The sequence below is a fragment of the Hevea brasiliensis genome, chromosome 8 (assembly GCF_030052815.1).
Source record: "Hevea brasiliensis isolate MT/VB/25A 57/8 chromosome 8, ASM3005281v1, whole genome shotgun sequence".
In the NCBI taxonomy this organism is placed as follows: Eukaryota; Viridiplantae; Streptophyta; class Magnoliopsida; order Malpighiales; family Euphorbiaceae; genus Hevea; species Hevea brasiliensis.
In genome coordinates this window covers 98,823,291-98,833,062 of record NC_079500.1, presented here as the reverse complement: position 1 = coordinate 98,833,062, position 9,772 = coordinate 98,823,291, and the positions used below count along the sequence as shown (strand labels likewise).

The 9,772-nt window shown below is 38.6% G+C and overlaps 1 non-coding gene across 1 annotated transcript; it reads right to left on the bottom strand.

The window, feature by feature from the left end:
- Window positions 1-413: 413 nt before the first annotated feature.
- Window positions 414-520, bottom strand: LOC131182581 (small nucleolar RNA R71). The gene has a single exon (XR_009150845.1). It is a non-coding gene; the product is annotated as a small nucleolar RNA R71 (small nucleolar RNA).
- Between the last annotated feature and the right edge of the window lie 9,252 nt (window positions 521-9,772).

Genomic DNA, 9,772 nt, shown 5'->3' with positions numbered 1-9,772 from the left:
ATGAAAATGCAGCCCAAGGTGAAGAGATTATAAATGCTAATGTGCCTAGGGGAAGTATGATGGATCATGCTTTTCCTCGTTTTGATGACTTGAGAGAAAGTATAGCAAGACCAAGAATTGATGCAAATAGCTACAAGATGGATTTTGGAGTTCTTCAAATGATTCAAAATTCCCAATTCGGGGGACATCCTTCTGAAAATCCACACACACATCTAAAGAAATTTGCTATGATCTGTGACATGCAAAAACAACCTAGAGTGTCTGATGATGCAGCAAGATTGAAGCTATTCCCATTCTCTTTGAAAGATAGAGCATTGGATTGGCTTGATTCTTTACCTCACAACTCTATCACAAATTGGGAGCAACTCACTGATACATTTCTTGCACAATATTTTCCACCTGGAAAAACTCAAGAATTGAGGAATCAAATGACAGCTTTCAGACCAAGAGAAGATGAAACTCTTTATGAATCATGGATGAGATGGAAGGAATTAGAGAGACAATGCCCACATCATGCCATTCCAAAATGGATGATAAACCAGAATTTTTACACCAATGTTACTCCTGCAATTAGAGGGATTATTGATGCTCAAACAGGAGGAGAATTTATTATGAAGCATGAAGATGAAGCTTATGAGCTATTGGAGAAAATTGCAAAGAATACTCATCTTTGGAGTAGTCCAAGAGGACTAGCTCCAACTCAGAAGAGGCAAGCTGCTGGAATGTATGACCTTGATCCATTCAATATGATTAATGCAAAGTTTGATGCACTTACAAATGTCTTGGCTAAGAAGATGGAAGATTTGAGTATGTTGGTTAGTTCATCATCATCATCTGGAAGTTCACAACAAGTGGCTTATGCAGAAGGAACTACCAGCTGTGGAGTAGACTATGGAGAGCAAGCAGCATATGTTGGTAATTATGGAAACAAAAAAATGGAGAATCCTTACTCTCAAACTTATAATCCAACTTGGAGGAATCATCCCAACTTTTCATGGGGAAATCAGCAAAGTCAAGTTCCAAATCAGAATTTTCAACCACAACAGCAACAAGGAATTCCATATCAGCAAAATAGGCAACCATTGCCTAATTTTCAGCAGAAAAATATGAATCCCTCACCAAAACAGCAAGAACAAAGTTCCACCACAGAAGCTTTATTACAACAGATTCTTGCTAACCAAACTAAGCATGATGAGGAGATGAGAGAGATGAAAGCAAGGCTAGAACAGATGCAAACACATAACAAAATGCTGGAAAATTAGATTGCACAACAAGCATCTTCCTCAGGTACCAATTCTTTTGGAAACTTCCAAGTCAACCAGAAAACCCAAGAGAGCAGTGTCAAGCTATTACTTTAAGAAGTGGGAAAGTTGTAAATAATGAGAAGAGTGAAAATAGTGAGAGGAGAGAAAATGAGAAAGAAATTGATGAGAGTGAAAAACAAGAAAGTGCAGAAAAATATAAAGAGAAAATTGAAGAGAAGGAAGAGAAGTACATACCTCCAGAGCCTTACAAGCCACAACTTCCTTTTCCACAAAGATTTCAAAAAGCTAAGCTTGATAAGCAATTTGGGAAGTTCTTAGAGGTTTTGAAGAAGCTATATATAAATGTGCCTTTTATTGATGCTCTTTCCCAAATGCCTTCTTATGCTAAGTTTTTAAAAGAAATTCTCTCAAACAAGAGGAAACTTGAAGACCATGAGACTGTAGCCTTAACTAAAGAATGTAGTGCTATCCTCCAAAGGAAACTTCCTCCAAAGCTCAAGGATCCAGGGAGTTTTTCAATTCCATGCCACATTGGGGAATCATGTTCTATAAAAGCTTTATGTGATTTAGGGGCTAGTGTTAGCCTTATGCCCCTCTCCATTTATGAGAAGCTCAATATAGGAGATCTTAAACCAACCCACATTTCTCTTCAGTTAGCTGATAGATCAATTAAGTATCCTGAAGGGATTTTGGAGAATGTGCCTTTGAAGGTTGGGAAGTTCTATATACCTGTTAACTTTGTCATTTTGGACATGGAGGAGGATTCTAATATCCCAATTATCTTGGGAAGACCCTTTCTAGCTACAGCAGAAGCATTGATTGATGTTAAGGGAGAAAAATTGACTCTTAGAGTTGGTGAAGATCAATTGGTTTTCAACATTAATAACACTATGAAGAAGCATCATTCTGAAGCTGATACTTGCTTGAGAATTGATATCATTGATGAGCTAGTTGAAGAACACTTCAGAAAGAAATATCCAGAAGATCCACTTGAAAATTGCTTGGTTCATGGAGAAGGCATAGACTCTGACAACCCTCATGTGGCTGCATATGCTCAACATTTAGAGGGGAGTCCACCATTCATTTCTGCTCCAGTTTTTCAACTCACACAAAAGGAAAAAGTCAAATCTAAGCAACCATCATTTAAGGAAGAAGATGCACCTAAGGTAGAACTTAAGCAACTTCCTTCTCAGCTCAGGTATGAATTTCTTGGCACTAATAACACTTATCCAGTAATTGTAAATGCAAATTTAAGTACCTTAGAGGCTGATAAGTTGTTAAGAGTGTTGAGGCAATTTAGGAAAGTTTTAGGATACACCATAGATGACATTAAGGGAATAAGCCCACACTTTTGCATGCACAAAATTATTTTGGAAGAAAATTGTAAGCCATCCATTGAACATCAGAGGAGGTTGAACCCAAATATGAAAGAAGTTGTTAAAAAGGAAATTTTGAAGTTGCTTGATGCAGGGATCATATACCCTATCTCAGACAGTACTTGGGTGAGCCCATTATATGTTGTTCCAAAAAAGGGTGGAATGATAGTGGTAAAAAATGAAAATAATGAATTAATTCCCACAAGAACAGTGACTAGTTGGCGAATGTGCATAGATTACAGAAAACTAAATGTTGCCACTAGAAAAGATCATTTTCCACTTCCCTTCATTGATCAAATGTTAGAAAGATTGGCTAGGCATTCTTATTTTTGCTATCTAGATGGATATTCAGGTTTTTTCAAATCCCTATCCATCCAAATGATCAAGAGAAAACCACTTTTACTTGTCCATATAGAACCTTTGCTTATAGGAGGATGCCATTTGGGTTGTGTAATGCACCAGCCACTTTTCAAAGGTGCATGATGGCAATCTTCTCAGATTTCATTGAAGACATAATGGAGGTTTTTATGGATGACTTTTCTGTTTATGGATCTTCATTTGACATATGCTTGGCTAACATTTCTAAAGTTTTGCAGCGATGTGCAGATACTGACCTTGTGCTAAACTGGGAAAAGTATCATTTCATGGTTCAGGAAGGTAGAGTGCTTGGACATTTGGTATCTAACAGAGGAATAGAGGTTGATAAAGCCAAGGTTGAAGTGATAGAGAAGATGGCTCCTCCTACCAATGTCAAGGGAATTCGAAGTTTTCTAGGACATGCCGGGTTCTATAGACGCTTTATCAAGGATTTTTCTAAAATAGCCAAACCTTTGTCTAATTGGTTAAGTCATGACACACCATTTGTATTTGACCAAGATTGTTTGGATGCCTTTTGCAGGTTGAAGCAAGCTCTTATCACTGCACCAATCATGCAAGCACTTGATTGGAGCCTACCTTTTGAAATTATGTGTGATGCTAGCAACTATGCAATTGGAGCTGTTCTTGGTCAAAGAAAGGACAAAAAGGCTTATGCTATTTATTATGCTAGTAGAACACTGGATGAGGCTCAAACAAATTATGCAACAACTGAAAAGGAATTCTTAGCAATTGTCTTTGCATTGGAAAAGTTCAGACCTTACATTATTGACTCAAAGGTGGTTATATTTTCAGATCATGCAGCCATCAGGTATTTACTCCATAAAAAGGAAGCTAAACCTAGGCTCATTAGGTGGATTCTGATGCTACAAGAGTTTGACTTGGAGATTAGAGATAAGAAGGGAGCTGAAAATGTAGTTGCAGATAATCTGAGTAGGCTGAAATTTGATGATGAAGAAATGGATGAAATCCCTATTGATGAGTTTTTCTTGGATGAACAACTTTTCTCTCTTGTTGCTAAACTACCTTGGTATGCAGACTTTGTGAATTATCTATCTTGTGGAGTTTTACCTCTAGGAATGACATGGCAACAAAAGAAAAAGTTTTTGCATGAGGTAAAATTTTATAGATGGGATGATCCTTTACTCTTTAGGAGATGCTGTGATGGTTTGATAAGAAGATGTAATCCTGATGAAGAGACACAGAGTATTGTGCATCATTACCATGCTTCTGATTATGGAGGACATTTTAGAATCTCTAAAACAGCTAGTAAAATTTTGCAAGCTAGTTTCTTTTGGCCAAATCTTTTTAAGGATGTGATGAAATTTGTGTTAGAATGTGATAAATGTCAAAGGAGTGGAAATTTGTCAAAAAGAGATCAAATGCCCCTAAATGATATTCTTGAAGTGGAATTATTTGATGTCTGGAGAATAGATTTTATGGGGCCATTCCCTCCTTCATATGGTAATAGATACATCCTAGTTGGGGTTGACTATGTGTCAAAGTGGGTGGAAGCTATTGCAACTCCAACTAATGATGCTAGAGTGGTAGTGAAATTTTTGAAGAAATTTGTTTTGAGTAGGTTTGGAGCTCCTAGGGCTGTAATTAGTGATGGGGGTTCACATTTTTGCAATAAGCAATTTGTGAGTTTAATGAGGAAGTATGGTGTAGTGCACAAGATAGCTACCCCATACCACCCTCAAACTTCAGGACAAGTTGAAATTTCTAACAGAGAACTCAAACATATCTTGGAGAAAACACTGAACAATTCTCGGAAAGATTGGTCTATCAAACTAGATGATGCTTTATGGGCATATAGGACTGCTTACAAAACCCCTATAGGAACTACTCCCTTTAGGTTGGTGTATGGTAAGTCTTGTCATTTACCTGTGGAGCTAGACCATAGAGCATATTGGGCCATTCAGACCTTGAATTTTGATCTTAAGCAAGCTGGTGAGAAAAGGTTATTGCAACTTAATGAGCTTGAAGAATTAAGGATGGATGCTTATGAAAGTGCCCGTATTTACAAAGAAAGAACTAAAGTTTGGCATGATAAGCATCTTAAGAAAAAGGAATTCAAAGAGGGTGATTCAGTTTTGTTGTTCAACTCAAGATTGAAATTGTTCCCTGGGAAACTTAAATCAAGGTGGACTGGTCCATATAGAGTTTCTAAGGTTTTCCCTTATGGAGCAATTGAAATTTGGAGTGAAAAATCTGGGAATTTTAAGGTCAATGGGCATAGATTGAAATATTACATAACTGGAGACCCAATAAAGGGAGCAAGCTGTTACAAGCTCTCCAATCCCTCACCCCTTTTCAGTGAAGTGCATGAAGAGTCCAGCTAAGGACTATAAATTAGCCCTCTTGGGAGGCATCCCAAGTTCTTTTATTTTCCTTTTTGTTGATTTACTTTTATTTACATTGCTTTTGTTTTTAACATTAAAGCTCCCCAAATTCAATTTTTGACATTGATGAATTCTGTCCCTTGTAGATGTATTTCAATGGAGGAAGGTTGGTGAACTGCTGAGGAGTGATTCTTAATCTGAAATTTTGTCCTTCAAACTCCCCCAAAATTGATTGATTTTTACTGCATAACCTGTGCAGGTTTGCTATCTGGTTTATGCAGAGAAAAAAATGACATTCTGCAGCAAGGAAGAGTCTGCAGCAGATGACTTATGTTCTTGGTGAGGTTGGGTGTGTAACTTTTAAGTATTTGTGCTTATCATGTTAATATGGTGGTAAGTGGGTCATCTTTGCAGTTTTGAGCTTATTTGGGTTGTGAGATTCAAGGTGGACATATTGCATTTTCTTGGCATAACTTGGAGAGTTCATTTCTCATTTGTGGAAAAATGCAACTTTATGCAGATTTTATTAAGTTTTAATGTGTTAAATGTTGATTTGCAGAATTTGAGTCAAAATGGCATGGTTCACAAAGGCCTTTTATGCAGGATTCATTTTTACAAGCTTGTGTGATGCAATTTTGATGGACTTTGTATATATTGATGTGTTTTTGATGAAAATTTCTCATGGTTTATGCTTCATGGAATTATATTTCTTCATTCTAGGGTATTTTTCACACTTGCAAATCATTTTCAATTGTTCTCTCAATCTTGTTGAATTGTGCATAAGCAACTGCATAGCTTATGCAGCTTTTAGATCATAAATTTTGCCATTTTCTCATCTTGCTAAAAACTGCATAAGGATGTGCATAGCTTATGCAATCCTGTATAACCACAATTCTTGCCATTTTTCACCTCTATTGCAAACTGCATAAGGGATGAGCATAGCTTATGCAACTCTGCATAGCCACATTTTATCAAATTTCATATCTGCCGAGACTTGCATAAGAAGAGTGCATGACTTATGCACTTCTGCATGACTTCAAATCTTGCATTTTCTCTTTCTGCCGAAATCTGCATAAGGGGAGTGCATAACTTATGCACTTCCGCATGACCAAACTCTCCAAAAATCAAAACCTGCCGAGAGGTGCATAAGCAGGGTGCATAACTTATGCACTTCTGCATGACTTCAAATCTTGCATTTTCTCTCTCTGCCGAAATCTGCATAAGGAGAGTGCATGACTTATGCACTTCCGCATGACCAAAAACTCTGAATTCCAAAACTTGCCGAGAGGTGCATAAGCAGAGTGCATAATTTATGCACTTCTGCATGACCGAACCCTTAAAAATTCAAAACCTGCCGAGAGGTGCATAAGCAGAGTGCATAGCTTATGCACAACTGCATGACCACTCTCTCCAAAAATCAAAACTTGCCGAGAGGTGCATAAGCAGAGTGCATGACTTATGCACTTCCGCATGACTACTCTCCTTGAATTCCAGAACTTGCCGAGACCTGCATAAGGAGAGTGCATGACTTATGCACTTCTGCATGACCTATTTTTCTGAAATCCAAAACAGGCCGAAACTTGCATAAGTTAGTGCATAGGCTATGCACTCTTACATAATCAGCTTTTCACACTTTTTATCACCCACCGAAACATGCATAAGAGAGTGCATAAGTTATGCACACTCATTTTTCACTTATGCAGCCTTAACACATGCCCTGTTCAAATCAAAAATTTGTTTTCGGTACCATTTTTCCCACCTCCACTTCCCGATATCCCTGTTCATTCCCTTTCCCCCCCCCCCCCACGACCCTTATTCCGGCATACCTCTTCCTCTCCCCTTCTTCTTCACTCGTATTTTCGTCGCATAAACCCTAATTTCTCCCTGCATTTTTCATTTCTTCCCTCATCTCCTCCATCCACACTATCGGGAACCCATGGAATCGTCTCCCCATTCCCCTCCAACCTCCCCTCTCCAAGTTTCGCCATTGTCCATGCGACCTCCCAACCCCGATTCCCCTCCACAAGAAACACCTCCACCACCTCCCACAGCCACTTACAAGCGGAAAATTAGGTCGAAATCCACCCGACCCATAGCTTCTGTACCTCCTCTCTCAAAATGCAAAGAACCACCCACCACCCCAATGTCATAACCTCCACCCAAAAACCCAAAAACTTCAGCCTCCACACAAGCCAAATCACCCTCTTCCAGCAAAAAGCAAATGTCAGCAACCTCACAAGTCTCAAAACTACCTTGGTCCCTTCATGATGCAACTCACAAGGCAACCTTTAAGAGACTTAAGGAAAGGAGGGTGCAACCCACTAGGTATATTTCTGTAGACTCTCTCCAATCACTTGGTTTATTTGACAATGTGGTTGCCTATCTTGATGGTATGGGTTGGATGGAATTTGTGCACAAGCAAGAAATTGTTTATCCAGCTTTAGTTTTGGAATTTATTTCCTCATTCTCTGCCACCCTGAAATTGCATGATGTAGATTATAAGCCAACTATGAAATTTAGAAGTTTGGGGCAAAATAGAGAGTTATCATTGGACCAATTTCATAGCATTTTTGGATTTGCAATTGATGGGCTATTTAGAGTACCATATACAGGGGTAGAGGTAGCAAACAAAGGCATTTGGAATGCTGCTTAATTTTGGAGAATTATCACAAACCAATCTCAAACTTTTTCTGCTGGCAGATCCAAAACCTCTCAAATACTAGACCTTGCACTTAGGTTTATCCATAGGCTTATTGCTAGTACTATTTTGGGCAGAGGGACTAGTTCTGGTGCTGTTGGGAAATCTGAATTATTCATGTTATGGTGTGCCTTTCACAAGGTCAAGGTTTCTCCTGGTTACTTTTTTTGTGAGCATGTGTTGCATATTGCCACCAAATCCATAGGTGACATTGTCTTGGGTGGGCTCATAACTGTTATAGCCAAGCATTTTGGTTTTAATCCTGAAGAGCATCCAATACCAGCACTTGTAGACACCTTATACTTTGATGCCACACACCTCTCCAAAACTGGATTCAGTTTGCCACATTCTGACAATGCACAACCAGCAGCAGAAACTGACCCCACTGCACAACCAGAAGCCCAACCTGTCACACCAGTCCCACAGCATTCTGCTGAACCTACACCACCCACTCAACCTGCACAGGACACCCCAGCAGCTTCTGCACAGCCCACACCTCCTGCAGCTGAACCTTCTTCATCCACAGCCCCTCCTGCATTCAACACTAAAGCCTTATTCACCTTTCTTGAAAGGCTTAGTGATGATATATACTTTGTGGATAGGAAGCTTGACACTGGTCTTGATACCCTTAAGGATCGTCATGATCAACTATTTGACTTTGTCATGGAAACAAGAGACAAGCAGAAAGAATTAAAGGAGATGATGAAGCAACTGATGGTTTTTCTGGGAATGCCTCGTCCACCTCCATCACCTCCTCCAGCACCATCATTTCGACAAAGAATGACAAAGAAGAACCAGCCCTTAGCAACTTCTTTGGACAAAGGCAAAACAATAGAATTAGAATAGTTTCTATTTTACTTTTGTTCAAACTTGTAGGAGTTTTTCTTTGTAAATATGTTGAACCAATTTTAGTTTGTTTTGAATTCTGTTTTTCTTGAAGTTTTATTGGCTAGCTATTACATTAGTTTTTCTTTGATTTTCATTGCCTTTACTGTCCTTTTGTGCATATTTGTCCATACTCTGTATATTTGGATGCTTCTACTGGTGGTTGCACATTTTTTTTTTTGCTCATCATCATGCAGCAGCTTTTGAACATACTGCATAAGCTGTAAATCCCCTTATGCAAATATTTTGCATACCCTGTGCAGTCCTCTATGTCACTTATGCAGAACTGCATAGGTTGTGAATCCCCTTATGCAAATATTTTGCATAGCCTGTGCAGTCCTTATTGCCACTCATGCAGAACTGCACAGCTTATGCACCTTCCTTATGCACCTGTCCTGGACAACACTTTACTCTGCATAACCTGTGCAGCTTCTTATGCATCCCCATTATATCTTGAATTCTCATCTGCTCCATACCAGGTAACTCTTTCTTTTTGCTCTTAAAATTCACAATTCCTGGTAATTACTATTTGCTTTGAGTTTTGATAATGCACTACTTGAGACATTGAGGACAATGTCTAATTTTGAGTTTGGGGGTGCACATTTTGATTTTTGCTTCATTTTTCACATTTTGAGTATAGGAGCATCTCATCCCATTCCATTTACATATACTGTAAATATTTTACATATACATCCATACATACATATACATAACACATTCACACACACATTATTCATCACTTAGAGATTGTACACATTGCACACAAATAGACTTCCTCCATTTAGTTAATGCATTACTCATTTTTAGGAATCATGCATCATGCATTAA